Genomic DNA, 23,134 nt, shown 5'->3' with positions numbered 1-23,134 from the left:
AAAAGTCCCACAGCACAGGCACGCCCAAGGGCTGCCCCTGGTCTTTAGACAGGAGCTTGGCACTCCTGGACCTGCACTTCCCCTGTAGCCTGTTCCTGCTACACCTCCTCCTCCACAGCCAAGAGTCTCCTGCCCCTCCGTGTCCCATGCATTTTGCTTCACTCTCCATGAGCCTCGCTGTCCTTTTACTTCTCCAACCATACAGAGCAAGGTGGCCATCGGTGAAGGTCACTTCCCCAAGGCCCTTGCTTCTGCTATTTAAAAAAAGAGAGAGAGAGAAACAAAACACTCTAAAAACTTAGCCTCTATGCTCCCTCTGGCCCTCTCTCAGCTCTTGAGCCCTTGGCTTCTACATCTAAGGAAGGACATTATCTCTGCTTTACTAAAGTTGCTGATAAAAATGTACAGCTACATCATAAATTTACATTTAACTCTTAAAAAAAAAAATCCTCTTAGCAGTCATTCAGAAAAGTGCTATGTCTGGAAAGGGAAAGTCAGTGTCTACCTCCAGGGGCACATCCCACAAGAAACATGAAAAATGGGGCCTGCTTACATACATTTGACACAAGTGCAGGAAAGTCAGAAAATCATCTCAAAAGCCCAGTAACAGTTTCTCAGTGAATGCTTAAAATATCTGACAGAACCTCACTCACAAACCAGTTACCCTGACCCTGGGTACATTTTAGAGGTCACTGCAATCGGGGAACAGCATACGTGCTACCTAAATGTAACACCATGGATTTTCATCATGGATAAGAAGTCGTAAGAACAACCACTGTGTAATCTGCCTAAGTGTTTCCATTTATAAAATAAATATGAACTACCCCCATCTCCCACCCTGACATTCAAACCTGTAACGTTGCAAAAGGGGACACAAGGGTGGATGATTACCAAAGAGACTACAGCAAGAAACAGGGTCAAGATACTATACCTTGTTCAACAAACCAGTTACCTTTTCAGAGGAATTTTTAAAAAGAACTTAATAACTAGTACTGTTTCTGAAAAGATAAAATTAAGCACTGGCCTGGCACTTCGCTGGTCAGAAAGAGCATTTACTTTATTTACATGCTTTTACCATCCTACGAGATGGCTCTGCCCAGTGGGGTTGTCCCCATTTTCCAGATGGGAGAGTTGGGTTGATGGAGGCTTATGGGGTCCCAGGATGCACCTAACTACTGGTAAACAGAGACAACAGGCCTCCAATGGAGTCGCTTGTGCTAAGCCCCGGGGGCAGTCAACCAAGACTTAATACCTGACCTAATTGCAGCTTCAGCCTCTCCCAGGAATGAAGTCTTAGCCAGACAGTCTGGAATTTCCTGGTCAGCAGTAATGAGGTAATCGGCCTGAGAGACCCCACTCGTCCCCCAAAGAAAGATGAGATAATCCTTTTTCTTGTCCCCGCTGCCTTCTGTCTACAAAAGCCTTCCATTTCATATAGCTCCTCTGAGCTTCTTTCTACTTTCTAGATGGGATGGGGCTCAATTCATGAATGGTTGAAGAATGCCAGTTTTATCTTTATCAGTTGAGTTTTGTTTTTAAATACCACACAGCCTCAGAGAATGCAAAACGGGCCTTAAAGGCAGACTCCAGGCCCATGCTTTTCCTGCCATTCTGCCTATTTCTAGAATAATTATGAAAGTGCACTGTTTCTTTAACTCAAGGACATATACTTGAACCCAAACCCTTCTGAAAATTAAAAAGACCTCACACTCTTTCTAAGCATACTTTTCTTAAGTGACCAGTAGAGCCAAGAAACAACCTAAGATTTCATGACAGACAGAAAGAATCATCTTCCAGACCCCTGTGCCTGGGGATGGTCTCCACAGCACAGTTCTCCAAGCACATCTGCTGCAAAGAACCAACTACAGCATGCGCTAAAGATTCTGATTTCTCAGGGCCTCTCCTGGTCTGGACTTAGTCTGGGAATATGCTTTCTAAATAATGGGGTGACTCATGACTTGCCAGGTTTTAGAAGTTCCTGCAATTAAGAGATGGGACACATTTAATGTGGGTAACCAGGAACCTGTTTGATGCTAGAATTTTAAGCTGAGCGCATGTGTACAAATTCTGCTCAGGCCACTGCTGTATTACTGTGTTGATCATTGGCTATTTCAAACCACTAAAACTTACTTTAAGGTACTAGGCAATCAACCTCTCCAACTGCTTACTATTCTAAGCTCCTGACCCATGCCCCTGCTATACCCTCTGGGGTCTGATTATGTTTGCGGGGCAGGGGGGCAAGACAGAGTATTAAACTCCACAACTAAAACTCATTAAGGGGGAAGGATACAGTCAGTAGACTGAATAAACCTCAAAAGAGAACAGCAGCCATTTCCTAAGTCCACATTTAATAGAGTGGTCCCTAATAGTCCTGCAGTCTATATTCCCACCCTTATGTATTACTTTTTCAGTGCTAACCTTGCAACTTAAGTGCAAGTCAGTAACTATGACCTAAATGATGATTTTGCATCTTTTTTAAAAACATTTGACTCATCTTTTGTTATTACTATGGAAAGCGCCCTGGAAGTTTCCCTCATTCAAGATTCCAATGACAAATAATAAGAGAAACAAAGCAACACTGTGTGTCTAACTCCTACCTGGCCTCCTCACCAGGAAGTTCAGAACCAGGAGATGAACGGGCTATTCAAAGACTGCTTTGCAGTTTTAAAGATGCATAAAAACAAAGGCACATTGCCTCCATTTCCAGACTAACCGGGTGAGGTCAGGAAAGAACCCAACTAGTCAGACATGTATAAACAAGCACCGTCAATATTAGCATATTCCTGAATTCCCCACTCCCTTTTGCGGGCTTTCCTAAACCACATTAGTTCTGAGCTTCCATTCCTTTGATTCTCCCATTTTGCTAACTATCTTTAAAATGGGATTATGAAAATGTCAGTTGTCCCAGCAAATTCCGTCCCAGTGGCCTTCTCCACTTCATCCAAATTGGTACGGAGGAGAAAAGCAACTATTTCACTCAACATACACTCAGACAGTAACTGCCATCAACATTTATTTACCCTTGGACAGATGAGCTGCCTCTTTTTCTGTTTTCCTTTTCTGCTGGAAGAAGAGAGATCTGGCTGCCTGGGGCCAAAAGACTCAACCAAGAAACGGCTGGGTAAGAAAATCCTTCTGAGAGACACCCAGACAAGACCTGGCCTCCTCTCACCCTTCAGATTGAGCACCGCGAGTGACTGCCTTCATTTCCTCAGACAAGGGTGTAAATAAAGCTGGACAGTTCCACAGTTAGGGTAAGACAGTGAGAAACCTTCCCCCGTCATTTCCCGGGCGGCTCTGAGGGAGCCATGGCCACACCCAACACCTCCACTGGGAGGTTACTCCCTCCGCTGTAACCAGCGTGCCGTGGTCCAGTGGTCCAAACTCAAAAAAGTTAAGGAGGGTTCAGCGAGTCACAAATCACCAAGGAAAATTCAAGAGGTCAATGATGGAATCTGAAAAGAAGCATCCCTATAACGGCCTCCTGGAGTTGGGTAATAGGATAGGAACTTGCTTTAAGAATAATATACCCAAAGTAAAACAACTGAGTCATCTTTCCCCCTCACGACCCTGGGAGCTGCCCACCATCATCATCACTCAAGACGTTTACAGATGCACAGGGACTCGACATGGCAATGTCTGCATCTAACGCTCGGGGATGGTGGGGCTCAGCTGGGGAAGTTTCTCGGCGCATTCAAGTACCCACCCACCCGCTCCAACAAAGCCTTTTGGCCTTTCTTCTGTGGCTCACAGTCAAGGCTGAAATTAGCAAATACAGAGATAATTATGCAGTTCTTCAGCTTATTAATGAGGCCAGGTCCCAGCCTGTTACATCATTCAGGTTAATCAATTGTAGCCATGTTAGAGTGATCTGAAACTCCCGATTCAATTAAAAAGCAGTTACCTTACCTATTACTGCCTCGTGTGGGCTGAGAACATTATGAACACCAGGGAATGGACCCTTCAGGTATACAGATATTGGGTTCTCTTGTGTGTGTGTGTTTATGTAAAGGCATAGATAGAGGGTCACTTTAAAAGAGAAATTAAAGACGACAGGTTAACTGTGTCATGTACAATTTGATGCCAACCCCCTAGGCGCCCGAGGCCCCTCCCCTGTGGCCTGAGAATGCACCTGAGTGCCATTTTCTGGTGTCTGGAACCTCCCGAGGCTGCTCCAGCCACAGAAACTCCGCCTAGTCTCCTCTGGAATGCACCACACCCTCCCTGCCCAAACGCAAAGGATACAGACTCTTCCAGCCCCTTCCAACATCTCCCACCCCTATCTCTGTGGGATCCTGCAAGATAATTCATTTGACTTGACTGCCAGGTGGGAAGCTGCTTCTGCCTTTTTTCCAGTCTCCCCTGGGCTCCCAGGTCTGGGCCCAGGAAAGCTGGATTCTCTAAGGCCAGAGGATCACTTCCTGAAGATACTAGTCCCTGGACCATAGATGATGACGTCTCCACTTGCACACACACATGCACACACACACGCATCACCCCAGAGAGAATTCAATCCCACTGAAGTGCAATGCTCACAAGCCCAGCACGCCAACACCATCTCCAGACTGGCCAAGGAGCCTCCCCCCATCACGAGCCCTGCCCACCTGCTGTCCCCCCTTCACCACGCCTTCGCAACGGTCAGAGCCATGCGGTGCTGCTCCTGTGCCCCTCCCTCCTCCAGTCTCCCCAGGAAGGTTCCAGGACACCCCCTCCCCCAAAGGGAGACAATGGCCCTACACATCCCCGCTCTGTTTTGCAGGAGCCATAATTACCGTCTGAGCATTCTTCATAATACCAGTCTAGTTCATAATAATCCGCTTCGATAAATTTCTGCATAGTCAGTATTCTGGCAGAGGAAAGAATGGACTTCACGGCACCATCGACGTCAGGTGAAACGCTGCCATGCCCCCCTGCCCTTCCAGAATGCCGGGCAGAAGAGCATCCCCAAACATGCCAGAATTAAGCTGTGCATCCTTAATGACAGTCTGGAGCCAGGACGGAAAAGGGGCAGTGAAAAGGAAAATCATGGAGGGGGAAGAGGAGGAGCACAGCTATCAGAGACCCTGGCAGTCCTGCTAATAAAGCGGCAGCGGCCAGCAGCCGTGAATGGGAGTAGCCAGAGCCGTCCTATCCGGGAGCACAGAGGGTGACGTCAGGGACACACACCACCACCCTGAGGTCTCACTCCAGCCTCGCCGCCCGCTCCCGCTCATCTTTCAATCTAACAGTTGCCATAGAAACAGGCTGGCTCAGAAAAAAAAAAAATGATGCAGAGATGGAGGAAATGTCTTCCAAGGATGCTGGGAGCAGGGGCTGAGAGGTGCCACGTTGGGAGAAAGGAGGGCGTGCAGGCAGGGAAGGGGGTGGCGCCAGGAACCTTATCACCATCATCTCTTCCAACAAATGTCAGGACAAGTTTATCTATCTGCTTAATCCTGGGTCACTATGGACTTTGCATTTGAAAAATAACCCCTTTAAAAACCTGCAACTTCTTTCCTCAACCTGATTCTAAACATTAAACATCTTTCCTTAAAAATTTTGACCGCTGCCTAAAGGAAAGGTAAATTACTCAGAAAAGGGAACCATTTTCATACAGATACAGTCCTGTTCTCTGTTCATGCCTTGGCTCAAACTCCTGGAAAAACAGCCTGCAGCATGCAAATAGAGGAGAAAGCCATCACCGAGGGAATTGTGCAATAAGATAGACTGCTTTCATGGACAGTTAAATGTGTTATCAAAGTACAAAAATACACACCAGAAGGAAAGAGCCCACCCTCAGGAAGGTGGTTCCCTCCAGGAAAGGAGTGAGGCAATAGGACCTTGAAACTGTCCTTATAAATGCATTGTGGATGTTTTATTTGGGCTTCCCTGGGGGCTCAGTGGTAAAGAAGCCGTCTGTCAGGCAGGAGACAAGGGTTCTATCTCTGGGTCAGGAAGATCCCCTGGAGGAGAAAATGGCAACCCACTTCAGTATTCTTACCTGGAGAATCCCATGGACAGAGGAGACTGGTTGGGCTACAGAGTCCATGGGGTAGCAGAGTCAGACACAACTTAGTGACTAAACAAAACATTTTATTTCTTACCAAAAAAAAAAAAGGAAAGTGAAGCTAACATTTATTAGTCCTAATTATTTAGCATGTTTGAAATATTTCACTTAAATGAGTAATGGATAATTAAATAGATTTTAGACTTGCTATAAGTTAAACTCATTTGCTAAACAGGGTTGCTCAACCTCAGCACTACTGACACACAATTAGGGTCAGATTGTTCTCTGTTGCAGGCGCTGTCCTGGGCATGGCCTCTACCCATTTAGGTGCTAGAAGCACTACCCTGTCTCTCTGTTGACATGACATCCAAAAACGTCTCCAGATGGTGCCAAATGACCCTTGGGAGCAGAATCTCTCTTGAAAACTGTTGCCCTAGAGCAAAACTACCTATGGAACCTCACCAGCCTGTGAGCCGGGTACTGTAACCATCTGTTGGTGTCAGTGGCAACAAATGTGCCAGCTCGGTCCAGCTTTCCTCTTAATTTTCTACTCAAGACTGTAGAATGTGGGAATGAGTAATAGCAAAAGGACTTTTTTCCACTACTGGGAGGGCAAGCTTCTTTCCTTCCACAGTGGTCAAACAGGGAGGCTTTCCCTCTATCCTTCCAAAGGCACATGACGCCCTAGTTAATGAACTTGGAGGAAAAGGCATCCCTCTAGGGCAGGGCTTCCCAGGCTTTAAAGTGCATGTGAATTATTTGGAGCTCTTGCTAAAGTGCAGATTCTGATGCCTCAAGTCTGCAACTGTGCACAATTTTCTGCATTTCTAACAAGCTCTCACATGCTAGCAAGGCTGCTGGTCCCCAGATGACACTTCATGGCAAGGCTCTTCAGGAGGAAAGAACGATTTGGCAGTAGATTTTATTTGTGTGTGTGTGTGTGTGTGTGTATGTATATATATGTGTATATCTGCCTAACTGTGTGTATGGGCAGTAATTAATTTAAAGGAAAACTATTTGAGTGTGTACGTTGAGGGGGCGGTGGTTTATACATGCCCTTCCCTCTCCCTGACCCCAACTTGGATACACATTTAAAATTTTCTAGGACATTAACCTATTTAAAGTCAGCAGCCACCAGTTTTAATTCCTGCTGTAACTGCCCCCATTATCTGAACACATCTCTCTTCCTTTGGTCCTTATCATGTCTCTCTCTGCCATCGATGGCAGCTCTCAAGAACACCACAGCAAACCACCAGGCAGCCTCTCAGATGTCACTCCTCATGACAGATGAGCTGAGGCTGGCGTCCTAAGGTTTTTGTTTGTTTAAAGTTCCCTAAGGTGCTTCTGAAAGATGATTATAGGTCTCATAAATAAACTGATGGACAGTTAACAGTTTCCTCAAAATCAGCATGTTTAACAGGTTCAATCCAATACAGGGGGTGAGGTCTAGTATGAACTTTCAAAATGAAGATGGTATAAAGGAACAAAGAATGCAAACTCCATAGAGCATCATAGAAAAGTCAGGTGCAGTTAGAAACCTCTTCAACAAAGGCTTATGTAGGAGACTTGGGTTTGATCCCTGGGTTGGGAAGATCCCCTGGAGAAGGGAATGGCAATCCACTTCAGTATCCTTGCCTGGAAAATTCCACGGACAGAGGAACCTGGAGGGCTACAGTCCATGGGGTCGCAAATGGTTGCACACAACTGAGCGACTAACACTTTTCAACAAAGGCTTGGCACATTTACCTCACAGTGGTATGAATTTTTAAAATATTTTATTTATATACCATATCACCACAGAAGCAAAAAATAATGAATAGATGGATGGATGGATACACGGATGGACTACTAATGGCAGGCAGTTTAATATCATAGCTCAGAGCAAGGACTTTTGGAGTCGGACGGCCTGAAGTTTGGTTCAGGCTCCTCATTTGCCATCTGTGACCTTCTTAGACACCTGAGTCTTACCTGCTAAATGGCATGACTATAATACCTGCCACACAGACAGGGTGAGGCATTAGTTAATGCACGGGAGAGCACTCAGCATAGTGCCTGGGACAAAGTGAGTCTGCAACAAATGTTAGTTGCAATCATCTTCATCACTCTAATTCTTTAAAAAAGGAAACAAGCCAGTATGAGCAATTAAAAAGAGAGCACAATTTTCTAAGCTATAATTAGGGAAATGAGGTAGAAACATCATTTATTAGCTTTTTTCCAGCATAATAAAAGGCATTGAGTTCACAGTAATGAGCAGGCATGGTAATCTAGGGGTGGGATGGTGCCATTTCTCAATAGCAACATATCACTGAACATGACTTTTATCAAACCCAAAGATTGTATACATCTAATTTACTTTTTAAGAAAATGCAAAAGAAGGAAATGAGTAAGGAAACAGCATTATTTATGGGTGAATTTTACGGGCCTTGAGCAAGTTTTTGTTTTTGACCAAGTTTTAAATCGAACGTCTATATCAAAATTGCCGTGTGATAGGCTCCAAAGGATAAAGTAATCCATCCACAACTCTGCAGAGATTAAGGTTAAAAATCCAGGTTTCAAGGTTAAAATCCAGGTGTGCATGCATGCTCAGTGGTGTCCGACTCTTTGTGACTCTGTGGACCATAGCCCGCCAGGCACCTCTGTCCATGGGATTTCTCATGCAAGAACACTGGAGTGGGTTGCCATTTCCTTCTCCTGGGATCTTCCTGACCTACCCCCGGATCAGGAATCGGGACAGGTCCCAGAAGCAGCCTGAGAGAAGCCCTTGTCCACTCACTCAACACTATTTAAGGAGTGCTGACTGCACATCAGGCCTCAGCCCTTTACCGCTCACTCACTCCTCAGACGCCTGCTCCCTAAGACCCCCCCTCACTGGGCAGACGAGGGAAGGGGCCTCAGAAAGCTGAAGTTGTTTGACCAGGATCGCTCAGCAAAACCCAAGAGCAACTGAATACAAACCAGGCACCAGTCACCTCCAAAACTTTTTCTGTCAATAACTGAGAAAACACTGAAGGAGTATTTACAAATGAAATTTGAATGCATGATACAGGATGCTCGGGGCTGGTGCACTGGGATGACCCAGAGGGATGGGATGGGGAGGGAGGTGGGAGAGAGGTTCACGATGAGGAACACATGTACACCCATGGCGGATTCAAGCCAATGTATGGCAAAACCAATACAAAGTTGTAAAGTAAAATTAAAAAAAAATTTTTTTTGAAAGAAAAAAAAAAGGAGGGGGTTGGAATTAAAGGTATATTTCTCTACCCATCCCCAGCAGGTCAGCATTCTGATGCGAATTTTAACACGGCTTCTTGGAAAGTTGTTGATTCCATGTCTTGGGGCAGGAAAAATCAAGATAGGCCTGCAATAGCATGTTGCACAAAAGTAAACAACCACTCCAAAAGGTCTGGGGTAGGAGTGATCAGGCTTCAGAGCCCACTTAAAAAGACATCACATTGCCAGCTTGTGATAATTCTAACATCAAAAAGAAAATAAAATCAATAACAGTTAAAGGTTGGGTCTGTCAAGACCATGAATATCAATGAACATGAAAACAAAAAGGGCAACCAAGTGAATAAGGCTACGGACATAAAAAGCAAAGTGGAATATAATAGGGAGATATTTTTAATTTATCTTAAGCAAGGGAGGGTAGGTGTGTGTGACTGTTCTATTTCTGTCACTAATATTTTTCATAAAACACTGTATGAACACTGTTCTATGTAGGGTGGCTATGAATAAGCCAACCGGATATGGAATGAGGAGGCAGGTAAAAGAATAGGAAAACCTGATGCTGTGGCCACAACTACCCCCAGGTAGAAGGAGGATCAGCTAGTGAGCTGCAAAGTTAGTTACGTATCCTCTTTTGTAAGCATTTAGGAGAATCTAATAGATTGGGTCTGCCAAATTAAGAAGACTCTAATTACGAGAGGACTCATAATCAAACTTAAATGTTTGCTGTTCAGTCACTAAGTCCTGTCTGACTCTTCGTGACCCTGTGGACTGCAGCACGCCAGGCTTCCCTGCCCTTCACCATCTCCCAGAATTTGCTCAAACTCATGTCCATTGAGTCAGTGATGCTATCCAACCATCTCGTCCTCTGTTGTCCCCTTCTCCTCCTGGCCTCAATCTTTCCCAGCTAATGAGTCAACCCTTCGTTATCAGGTGGCCAACTTAAATGATTAAAAGAAAATAATAAAATTTCTAAGGTTTAAACTATTAGCTGTGTAGTAATTCATATACACATACATGATTTTATATACTCATATGCACATATATGTATGCAATAAGAATTCAAAATAAATTATTCACACATTTTAAAAATGAATACATGCTAACAATTTTGGATTAAATTACAACTGATGCAGTTATGAATTTGCCTTGAAGTGTCTCAGATGTTACATGCCACATGCCACCTTCCTCCACACCGCAGATGATGAGCACGGGCCACACCAGGGCCCCCGAGTGGCCGACCATACAAGCAGGTGGGAGAAGGGTGGCTCCCGTGTTCCTCCCTCTGGGTGGAAGCAGAACCGCTCAGGGCCCCAATCCTCCTCTACAACATGCCCCTGGTCTCCAGAGCTTTCCTCCCTTCAGGAAGTACTGCAAGCCTTCTACCTGCATCCCAGGGCAGCCAGGACAGAAGAGGGGAGGGCTGCCTAATCCTCCATTCTTGACGGGGTCAGGGGGACTCGCATGAAATACAGGCTGACAAGCAGGCCTTCCCTCCACCGGTTGCAGAAAATTAACTAACAGGATGCTTCTGCAGAGTTTTCTTTCTGATCTTTATTTTTTAAAACACTGCCACTGCCAGTCACCGAGCTCCCGCGGCAGAAGGCAGGATGCTAACGAACAGCTTGCTGTCAACTACCCCCTCCCAAACCATCTCCACCTCATTTCAGGCACAGGAAAAACAGGCACCCATCCCACCTCCAGGGAGAAGGTGGGGACAGAACAGAGGCGGGAGACAGCACCCAACAAAGCACTACAGAGACAAAGAGCCCCCCAGCTTGGAAGCAGTCCTCATTAAAATCACTCATACACCTGAGCAGGATACAGAGAAGCAGAGTTCTGATGTGTTGCTGGGGTTCCCAGTTTGCTTCCTGCACCCTGGGAGGGCTGCATGGGGCATCTCATTCCTGCGACCAGCAGGTCACGTAGCAGATATTCCAGGGTTCAAAACATAAATCAGAAGCTTAGAACACAAGCCATAACCCAGAATCACTATGGCCTGAGCCCATCGCTGGTGGGGAGGGGGGTGTGGATGGGCTAACAAGCTGAGCTGTCATGCCAATTTCCCACCTGAGTCTGTTCCAGCTTTGTCTTAGACATGCTGGATTCCCTTGAAAAGGAAAATAGTCAATCCATATAGGATTGCTTGCCAACCAATTTTGTTCTTAAAAGAAAAAGCAAAGACACACCAACACTGGAATCTGGACTGATGAGAAATAGTGGAAGCTGGCAGGCGGCAGGTGACAAAGCAGGCCTAAGGTCCCAGGGTAACCTGCCTCCTGGTCTGAGCGCCCAGCTGCCTTGCTCACTGAATACTGGGATTCCTGGTACCGTTGGCACCCAGTGTGGTATGGGTGTGGCTGCTCTGCAGCTTCAGAGATAAGCATTTTCTATTCCCCCTCCGCACTGATGCCTGAAACCCTGGCCCACACCTGGGGATGAGGATGGCAGGGGGCGGGGAGGGGGTGGGTGGGTGCCTTGACTGTGTGTCACTGACACATGAGAAGTGACTGTGCGGCCAGAGCTTCTCTGTCTGCAGAAGTCCACCTGCAGACTTCTGCTAAAAAGCAACGAAAACGGGCCCAAGCAAGAACCGTTCTGCTCACACGAGGAGTGAGCGTAAGAGGGGAGAAGGCACAATTCCAGGGCTCCCTCAGGTCCTCACCTGCAGACAAAATGGACTGAGGTCTTGAGAATGGCAGAAAGGACACAACTAGGATGACAGCATTTACCTTAGAAAATTCAAGGCAACTGTTTATAAATATACCATAACATATACATTTTAGTGTTATTTGTTAGCAAAGGATAAGGGAACATTTTCCCCAGCCATTAGATCCCTTCTCCATCCTCTATACGACCTTCCCGACACCCATCATTCATCTTTCCTTCCTTCTTTCAACCCCACCCACCACAACGCTTGTCTGGCTCCACACGCACCCCTCCTACACACACAAACACAAACACACCATGTTTTCTCTTAGGTCACACCTCCTATAACTTGTGATCCCTCCCTTTAGAAGGTCAGCATTGTGCGTAATTTAATTCAATTTGCACAGGTTCAGTGCATACTGTGGAGTCTATTTTTGTTTCACTTAGGATTTTGGACTTTCCTGATGTCTTAGATGGTAAAGAATCCACCTGCAATGTAGAAGCCTGGGTTCGATCCCTGGGTTGGGAAGATCCCTGGGTTGAGAAGGGAATGGCTACTCACTCCAGTATTCTTGCCCGGAGAATTCCACAGACAGAGGAGCCTGGTGGGCTACAGTCTGTGGAGTTGCAAAGAACTGCATAGGACTGAGCGACTTTCATGACTTTCACTTCACTTCATTTAGGATTTTGGTTAGATGAAGGCAGTCTCTGGAAAGTGGCAACAAAGTGATCTTTCTATTCTATACATTGTTTGCAATTTTGCTTTGTCTTTGCAAAAAAAAAAATAAGAGAAAAACTTGTTTTTTAACTTAAAAGATACTTTTGCATATTCTTATTTAATCGGCACTTGTTAAACACCTATTTCATGCAAGGCACTAGGCGGACTTCAGCCTTTTTAAACATGAAGCAGACATGGGCTGCACAATAACAGTTGGACTAGATGAATGGTCTTTGATGGTGTGTTGTTGTTTAAATTAAATTTTACAAAATTAAAATGGGACGGGGAGCTGGATTAACTGCAGTTGCCCAGACCCCATCCACTCCTTCCACACAAGCAAGGAAGGATGCCAGCCAAGGGCCTCGAGAGCATCCTGTGTTGGCCCCACCCGGTGCAAAGTCCCAGGTTAGGTAGTGAAAGAAAATCAGTAATCCGATGTTTTCACTTCCTGAGCCAGAAAACATCAACCTGAATGAACTCAAACAAAGTCAAGCTCACAAAAGATTATAGGTACAGACTAGTCACTCAATAAATACTTGTTGACTGATTCATTAATAGTACTTTATGGCAAAAGCAAACAATGAGGTGATGTCTTGAAACTCTCATCTGTTTTACAACCTCTTCTTGGGGCTTCCCTGGTGGCTCAGATGGTAAAGAATCTGCCTGCAATGCAGGAGACCTGGGATCAATCCCTGGATCAAGAAAATCCCCTGGAAAAGGAAATGGCTACCCACTCCAGTATTCTTGTCTGGAGAATCCCATGGACAGAGGAACCTGGTGGGCTACAGTCCATGGGGTCACCAAGAGTTGGACACAACTGAGTGACTAATAACACTTCTCTTCTTTGGGAAAAGATTGTTCTGTTGAAGTCGTCAGCAGATCATTTGCACTTGAGACACAGAGAGATTTCATTTCTTGACAAATGCTCTTTAACCAAAAAGTTACCAAAAACATGGCCCTAGGAAAAGGAACCAGAAGGAGCCATAGCTATCTACATACCAACACAGCAATCTTCATGGCTGGTGTCCACTGACTACTTTGTGACTAGAAAAATCTACAGCAGTCATTTCCACCTGAATTCAGGAACCATGACCTAGAGACCACAGGATGCAGGGGGAAAAATTGCAGGAAAGAAGGAAACCTCATCTTGAAACTAAGCTACATCAGGCTAAGTGTCACTTGGGACAGTGACCTTTTGAAAAAAAAATCAATTTTGAATATGTCAGACACATTTTTATGAACAAATAAGCTACGGACATATTCTAAAACAGGGTTCGCATTTTTCATGTTTACTAAATGAACTTTATTCTTAAACAGAATTTTTTTCTTATTTAGCTTCTCTGAGAGAATGGTTAATTAAGACATAAAGTTAGAGCAGACAATACAGGTTGGGAACTCAGAATCCCACTATGACATATGTATACCTGTGCCTGATTCATGTTGATATTTGGCAGAAAACAACAAAATTCTGTAAAGCAATTATACTTCAATTAAAAAATAAAATGGGGGAAAAAAAGGACCCCACCTTACTAGCTGTGTGATTTGGGGCAAACTTAACTTCCCTGAGCCTCAGTGTCCTCATCAGTAGTATGGGGGACAGCGAAAGTTTTTTATTCAGTGGTCACTGAGATATAACTGAGATATCTGTAAAGCATTACAAAACTGTGCCTGGCACACAGTAAGACTCTCCTTTCTTCTTGCTGGACCATCGAGTCTTAACTGTCCCGTGTTGATGGGTTCATTTGCTGTGTAGGTGGTTTTTACTTTGTGTATCCCTCAGACTCTGCAGGGGTGAACACTGCTGAGCGTTCACTGGACTGCTGAAATCTATCTGAAAAAGGTCATTCTACCACCAGGTAAAGGTGAACACCCAAAGCCTTCTTGCCTATCCTTAACAAGCCAGGCAAGGGCCAGATTTAAAAAACGAAGCGTTGCTTGTCTCCTCTGAGGGATGACATGTGGGCAAAGGAGATGAGTAAGCTCACCTTCTGACACCCAAGGTGTCCGCTCTGATCTCTGAAGCAATGGTGTGGGTGAGCGTATTATTCAGGGAGTCTCACCTGGGGAGTGTATCAGAACCCCCTGGAGAACCCCTTACCCTGATACCCACCCACTGCCCTGACTGATGCAGAAAACAAATCTAAAATGAAGGGACGGTTTATGTTGTCTTCCCACACACCTCACAATTTATTTCACACACTGGTGATGGCAGAAACCATCATAATATTGTAAAGTAATAATCCTCCAATGAAAAATAAAATAAAATAAAAAAACAAAGAAAAACACACGGGTGAGTCACAGTGGTGTGAACCATGGCATCTCCTGGGTTACACATGTAAACACACAGATGAAGTCCAGAAACGACACCAAGTACAGAGCAGGGCTCTTAACCTGGGCTTCCGCGGACCTCTGGCTCAGCAAGGCTCACAGATCCCTCCTCAGCAGAAAGATTTAAAGACAAAAGATACAAAGGACCACAAAGAAAGCAACTGTATTATAATGCAGTTATCAAAACTTCAAAAAAAGATCTGTGATAAAAGTGCTTCTTTATCAATGCACATTAAATAATAAGATCAGCACATCTAATAATGAAAGTAATGTCAAAGCAGAGATGAGTGAAGATCTTATTTCTTCCATATCTGCTTCTTCTGTAGCATGACATGAAAATATTTGTGATTTCTACTGGTGACTAAGTCACAGGTCTTAGTAATACCACTGCGCTTTGTTTTCCATGTTTATAAAGAAAGTAAATGATGCGTTTCAGTTGGACGTTTATGAAATTAAGGATGTAAATTTTTTTTTTCCTTTACAAGTTAAAAGAATCCCCAGTTTCTCTCTATAGATCCCTTGGAGGGTGGTTCTAGAACCTTGGCTTCCCTGGTGGCTCAGACGGTGAAGAATCTGCCAGCAATGCAGGAGACCTGGGTTGGATCCCTGGGTTGGGAAGACCTAGGACCTCAGTTTGAAAGCCCTGCTCTATGGGTGCTGTATTTAAAAGATAATGCTTGATCATTCAATTAACTGATATCTAGCAAATACACACTTTACCCTCATCACATGTACCACAGAAGAAAATGTAGAGTTAAAGTAAGACTTAGATGCAATCATGCTCTAAAAAATTTCAGAATATCTGGTCAACATATATTTTCAATTCTTGTAGTTTCATTATAATTTGTGTTATGCACTGCCAGACTCCACCAGGATGTTTTTTCCTCTCTCTCTCCTTTACATATATCACTACAGTAAAATAAATAATAGCAAGTCACAATATCTGTTCACATCTACTGTAAAGAATTTTAGAAGGTATAGATCAGCGCTATTGAATAAATACAATGAGTCTTTCACACTTCAATTTCCTTGATAATAAAATCAGCCTGGCCCAAACAAACTATAGACATTTTACAGGGATGAGAAGAGGCAATTCCTATGAAAGGTCTCTGACAACAGTGAAGTGTTACCCTCAGGTGGTGTTCCAATCACACCGTGATTTTAAGTGATTAATCAGTGTGTATGTGAGGGACCTAAGAGTCTCCCTTAGCAGAAATGGCCAAGCAGGATCCTATAAAATCATAGGAGAGTCTGTTAAAGAAGAGTAAGTAACGGGCAGGGATTTCTAGAAAAAGAATTCTACCGTGAAGCAGTCTGAAGGAAACAAATATGAAACCTACCTAAGAGGTCACCCAGGACACGGTTTTCCACAAATACCATGTCTCCTTGGGTGTACACGTACCACGAGTAAACAAAAGTGACTTGTAGTGGGCCTCCTCTAGGCTACAAGATACACTAGAAGTTCTAAAGCATCAACTTGGACATGAGTTCAAGTCTAATGTACTTCATACTGCCCTGGTGTAGATTATTCTATTTTTACTCCTGTCGAAACTGATTATCTGCAGTGCTCACAAAGAGGATTGTGCAGGATTTGCAGTAAGCATTGAAACACAGGCCAATTTAAACAAAATTCTTTTCTTATTAATATCCAATAGATAAAACGTGAAAATAGCCCAGATACATGCTAAGTGAGAAATTTAGAAATTCTCACTTGTTTATTATTAATGATTTCACAAGTTTAAGAATATTGGAAGTTGGTTTGTATTAGAGAAAATAATTATAGAAAACTTTACAGGTGCACAATAAGCTGCTTTTGAACCTAGTTATCCCTAAGAAGAAACAGGATTGTTGTACTTTTTAAAAAAAAAAAATGGTGATATGCTGATACATGAATATGTAAATGATGTCACACTAATTTAGACTAGGTTCAAATCAACTTGAATTTTAAGTCAAGAGTGTCAAAACAAAAGAGAACTGGTCTCACCAATCTTACAGGGCTGCCATGAATTTCTAAAGAGAAAAATTACATCAAAACTATCTCTTGAATGAACATCAGAAATATTATTGGTATGTTGTAAATCAACTATACGTCAGTTTAAAAAGAAAAAATATCATTGGTGTGAATTTTTTAAATTATCATATATTTTTCAAGTCTGCAAAATCAGGTTTCACACCCTTGCCATCACAAACACACTGAGAAAAGTCCCACCTCGCGTACTGCTCACCCCCCCAGTTGTCAGCTCTGCAGCCCACAGCAGGACCCGTCTGCTGCTGAAGCAACATCTTGCCTCTCCCGACTAACCAGCTGAGTGGACTTTCACACACACATCAGTAGCCTTGGCATGTCGTGTTATGTCTTAGAAACAGTGAGCAGTCTTGAGGTTTCCAATACTTGGGGTTTTAAATGCAGATAAGCTCCTCCCCAATACAAGCTGCTAAGGACTCATATGGAACTTCTAGTAAGGAGGGAAATGGGAGCATCTTCTAATCTTCTGCATGGTTAAGAGAAAGCTTGTTCAAATGAAAACTCATACTTGTTCCCACTACTCCAACATTTCTCTCCAGAAACCTCGAAGTCAAGTGAGGCCTTTTATGGAGCTGAATCCCACAGCCACATTTCTTCAGATACTTTCCACATACAGCAGGCCATGAGACACAGCAGCCAGAACACGCACACATGTGTGCCCGTGGCTAAGCGGGGAGGAACAAGGCATCCCAGGAAAGGGGAATCACTCACTGAAGTACTTCAGCGTCTCCTCAATCTGCTCGGTCGTGAGGTCAATGTTGACATCTGGAGAAATGAGGGGGGTGTGAAGCCAGTCGTCGTGGTCATAACCGTAGATGGTGTCGGCTCTTAGCTTGTAATGGGGCAGCTGCTCCTCCAGCAGGCTGATGATCTCGACTTCTGGAAGGTCGGTGCTGTTGCACACGTCTGCAGGGAAGAAGACAGACAGATGAGAGCCAAGACCTGGTGGTGGCCTTGCTGCTGCTAGTGACCTAACCCTGGCGCTTGTAGCCAGAGTCCTGGGCTACTTACATGCAGCACACAGAGGCCAGACCAGGCCATGTCAGAGATCTTTTTCCAATTTAAATTCTACTCTTGAAACTTCAAGTTAGGCATGTTTGTTGCCAGACCTACCTGAAATAGCTCCTGTTGTTTAGCTGCCTACTTTCTGTGAAGTAAAGCCAAAACTCTTATGCCTTCGTCAGAAGGGTTGGGCTTTCTTCCCAACCCTTTCTCTGGCCACTCTCTCTCAATCACCCCACACTTAGGTCACACCAGTTATAAGTTCAGCAATATGCCAAATTCCTTCCTGCCACTATTTTACCATTCAAGCCATGTCCACACATAGGTAAGATTTTGGCCTTCATTTAATTCATTCATTCACCTGTTTATCCTCCAACATTTCTCTTCCTTCCATCCATCCATCATTATCCAACTATATCCTGAGTCCCACAGTCACAGGAGACACGCCATAAACACAACAGTCACAGTCTTGCCTCTGTAATTCTTATATTCTCATGGGGATTCCGGCCACTGAACCAACAGGTACCCCTCCGTCAAGGCACAGTTTGAATACCACCTCTTCCTCGACAGGATGGTGCTTTGAGCTCACCAAGCTGAATTAATCCATCTTCCTCGAGGAGAATGTGGACACCTGTGCCCAGAAGAAGGGTTATACCACAGACATAGCATCTTCTTGTTTAACAGGAAGGCCACGCAGCAGACCAAAAAAAAAAAGGCATAGAATTGTAGGTAAACAAGAGTGTTCAGTGGGCAACGTCACCCCTTCTTGAGCAGGAGCCCATGGAAGGCACTTGCTAGCCCCTCAAATCTCCCACCATCCCATGCTTACCCCTTCTTACTTAAGTCAATATGCAAAGCTTCACTGTAGAAGGACATTATGACTCAAAAAGTCTGCATGGTGTTTCAAGTGCTGAGGAAAGAGTTATAAGTGGAAAGGGAAGACATTTCGAATTTTACTTGGAGCTCTGGGGACTGGAGAGGGAACATGTGAACGCTCTGGATTCTCTGCCTCATGTGGGAAATGTCACGGCTAGCACACTTGGCATTTCAGCCAGCCCCCACCAGGCCGGAGCTGCTCTGCCACCCTGCAAAGGTCTGCGGAGAACTGAGTGACGTTCCTTCCCTTCCCCTTGGCCACAGTCAACAGCCCACCCTCAAGGCAGATGTCTCGTATTTCTTTACCATCTCCCACTAGTGACAAAACACCCTCTAGAAGCTCCAGATGGGCTCCTAACTAAGGAAATACTTCCCCATCTTGCAATCAAGTGGGAAATAAGTTCCCACCAACCTCATCTCCAGGGGAAGCCTCAGAGCCATAAAATGACCACCATCTAGCTGAGGGGATTCAGGGTCAAGGAGGGCTGACACCTGACCAACGGCAGCTCTTGACCAACCACAGACCTGCTGCACAAAAGGCTGAGCCAGCCTGGCCGCAGGAGGATGGGCAGGGTACCAATACATTCCTGCACGATGTCCCCAGGCAAGGGGCTAGAACCTTCTGGTGTCACGGCCACTTGGTGGTGGGCAAGGCAACGGACTCCAAGAAATAAAAATAAAATCCCTTCTAAGAATACCGGGTCACTTGTGAGCACACTGGCAGCTGCTCCGACACTGAGACTCCCCTGTCCTTCCACATTCTCAGGGCTGAAGGTCAACATAGTTACAGTGTGGGTCCTCAGGCCCAAGAGGTGTCATTTTCCTTAAAGCATATGATGACCAGGAGATAAAGTATCAAAGGTGAGGCTGTGCCAGAAAGCCTTTTGAAAAACATTCTGTATATTTGACTTTTCCGCAACGTGACTTGCTATATAAACTTCAGCAAGTCTCACAGCTGCCCGGCAGGCCCGGAGAATTAGGAAGGGATGATAAAGACCACCCAGGGAGATCTCTGTGACCTTGGGAGCCAGGCCAGGTGCCCCCAAGAGCCTCCTGAGAAGGGAGACACCGCCTCTGCTGCATGGAGAAAACACATCTGAGGCCTCAGGTTGTATAAATATGACAGCCTTCGAGAATTCCCCAGGAATGCTTCCACAGTGCCAAGCACCCAGCCAGGAGCCTTCAGTGCGTCCTCCTGGCAACCTGAGACGTAGCTAATATTTGCTCTGACTTATATGTGAGAAAGCAGATTCACAGACGCTGTGGAGTACCTTGGAGGTCAAGGTCACACAGTTAAATAAGCAGCAGATCGTGTGTGAGAAGCCTCGGCCGTCTGACTGTAAACTATATCCTTCCCTCTTCCATCTGCCTCCCATCTCCCAGCAGGGACACTACAAACGCTGGAGGATTCCCAGGCTCTTCTCAACAGGAAGTGTTTGTTCTAAACAGGTAAAGAAGATTTCACAGGCACATTGGGTAGAGGTGCTCCGCTCGACACACTGACAAATCAGGGAGGTGTCAGGATGATTTTCGTCCGGAGAGCAGGAAGGAGAGCCAGGAACTGCAGCAGCTTATCAACAGACCCGCCCTCTCTCTCGGGGCTGTTGTGCATGAGTGCTTAGTTGCCCAGCCTTCAAGACCCTTTGGGTTGCAGCCCACCAGGCTCCTCTGTCCATGGGATTTTCCAGGCAAGAATACTGGAGCAGGTTGCCATATCCTCCTCCAGGGGATCTTCCCAGCCCAGGGATTGAACCTGCATCTCCTGCACTGAAGGCAGATTCTTTCCCGCTGAGTCACCACGGAAGACCCAAGAGGAAACCCCTTGGCGCTTTACTAAAGGTCAGTGCGTGAAAGGACACTGATGGCCCCATCTGGAGGAAAGGAAACATCAAGCTCTCTACAGTCCTCATTTCTCCACAGCTCCAACCACACTATTAACCTGCTATAAGAGGGGTGGGAGGGACACTCAACAGGGAGGGGATACATCTATATACATGTCTGATTCACGTTGTTGTAGAGCAGAAACTAACACAACATCGTAAAGCAATTACACTCCAATAAAAAATAAATGATAAAAAAAAAAAACAAGCTATAATATGTAGTCCTGGGGAAGTCTCAGATGAAGGGCATCCACTTCCTGATTGAACCCAGACCCTGACAGGTCCATCCATGGCTTCCGGAAGATCTACAGCAACAACAGCCTGGCATCCACCGACCCTCAGCTGGTCAGACCATCCAAAGGCCAGGTTCATCCAGGCAGGCAGGTGGACTCACCCTCAACATCCTTCCCTTCATCAGTCACAGCAGCCCCATGCTGGCTGGCCCCACCTGCGACAGACACAGTTGCTTTTTTTTTTTTTTTGGCCACATTGTGTGGCATGTGGGATCTAGTTCCCTGACCAGGGATCGAACTTGTGTCCCCTGCATTGGACGTGTGGACTCTTTAACTATTGGACCGACAGGGAAGTCCCATGAAGGATACTTTTTAAATCACAGTATTGCCCTGCTTTAAAAACCTCCCCACTCCCTATAAAGTGCTTCATGATTCAGCCTGTACCTTTCTAGGGCAGAGTCTCCTGACTCCTTCCCAGTATCAAATTTCTGCTTCTTTCTTGCAGGAATGTAACCTCCAAGGTAAGGATGGGCACACAGCCACACAGCTAAAAACTACATTTTCCAGCTTTCCTTGCAGCGAGGTCTGTCTATATGCCTGGGTAACAGGATACAAACAGCACTTCCAAGTCAGACCCTATCCAACTGTCCAAACACAGAGATGGGGCTGGTACTGGAGTCACCTTCAACTGTGAAAGTAAAGGCAGCACCTACAGGGTTACCAGAGCAACCTTGGGTGCCAGGGACAAGCTGGCAGGGAGCACACCTGGGCCATCTTCCATTTGGATTTTCAAGAGAGAAAGAAAAACACATCTACCTTATTAATGCCACTTCTCCAATATCCCCTGTGAAGCCACATTGATTTTTCACCATTCTCCAAACACATTTTTACACAAATGTTGGTTTTGACACCAGCTGCTCTAGCTATCTGGAAGGCCCTTCCCTGCCAGCAAACTCCATCCCAAAATATCACTCAAATGTCACCTCATATCAGGCTCCCCTTGACCTCTCGCCTCTGGTTATGTATTTAGATTATTTCAGGACAATGTTACACGCATTTTCTAAGTCTCTCCTCTACTATCAGTGAGGCCCTCAGGAGGAGTTCTGAATTACCCCCTTAACATCCAATCCAGCCCTCAGCATCACTCAGCAACAGGAAGCACTCAGGAAGCGCTGGATAAATCATGGAACAAAGGGAGAAGAATCAGCAATGGGTAGCATGTCTAGCCTTCAGCATGGGGGAGGTGGAGCCCTATAGTGCCAAGGTCTTTTTAAGCTCACTCTGTATCATCCAAGGTCTTAATCAGCAAGGAGTAAAGTCCTATGGGGAAACGAATGTCCCCTCAACCACTCAGAAAACACTGATCTAACGTCCACCATTCTTAGAGCACCACCTGCCTGGTGGGCTACACTCCATAGGGTCCTAAAGAGTCGGACCCAACTGAGTGACTAACCCTCTGGGAGCAGAACTTGAGAGCGCTCGTCACCTCTTCAGAACTATAACCCTTCCTAGGTTTCTTCACAGCATAAGGTTTGAAGTGGACCTTCCTGTCCAAGGATGAGGGCTGTGGGAGGTGGGAGGCTGTGGCAGGGGCTACAGGTTCAGCTGTATCCACTCTACACCTGACTTGGGTTAGATCCATAACCCCACAGAGGGGCCAGAAGAAGGAACCTCCTTCTAAGCATTTGTACTGATGCAAAGCTTCCCTGGTGGCTCATGGCAACAAATCCGCCTGCCAGTGCTGGAGATGCAGAAGACATGGGTTTGATTCCTGGGTTGGGAAGATCCCCTGGATGAGGAAATGGCAACCCACTCCAGTATCCTTGTGTGGAAAATCCCATGGACAGAGGAGCCTGCTAGGCTACAGTTCACGGAGTCTCAAAGAGTCAGACACAACTTAGCAACTAAGCCACCATCACCATGGGTCACATGTCAGGTTCATGAAACCTACTAGGGACCCCAGAGGATGCTGACATTTTAGATGCTGTGGCTGTAAACTAGCGTCCGATGTTTAAAAATCCGAGAATCTCATGTAAAAATACAGATCTCTGGCCTCTTGGAAAAAGTCAGCATGTCTAAAAGCACACAGTTATAGACTCTGAGTGGTGGCTGCCCCCAAATGGGAGGGAAAGGGAAATTCCAGGGGGGTTTCTGGGCCTTCTGCCCACACGCTGGAGCGGAGGGCGCTGGGCCTGGGAAAACAGAGAACTG

At 45.4% G+C, this 23,134-nt stretch overlaps 1 protein-coding gene across 3 annotated transcripts in view; it reads right to left on the bottom strand.

The window, feature by feature from the left end:
* The window catches only part of TRAK1 (trafficking kinesin protein 1), a 99,031-nt gene that overhangs the window by 54,438 nt on the left and 21,459 nt on the right, over nucleotides 1-23,134 (bottom strand). For all 3 annotated transcript variants that reach the window (XM_061127859.1, XM_061127860.1, XM_061127861.1), the window contains exon 2: nucleotides 17,644-17,838. The gene's annotated coding sequence lies outside the window, so the exon portion shown is untranslated. The remainder of the gene's footprint in view (nucleotides 1-17,643; nucleotides 17,839-23,134) is intronic.

This window comes from Dama dama, chromosome 24, assembly GCF_033118175.1.
Source record: "Dama dama isolate Ldn47 chromosome 24, ASM3311817v1, whole genome shotgun sequence".
NCBI classification, from domain to species: Eukaryota; Metazoa; Chordata; class Mammalia; order Artiodactyla; family Cervidae; genus Dama; species Dama dama.
Note: the sequence above shows the minus strand (reverse complement) of the source record. Positions and strands in the feature narration are given on the sequence as shown.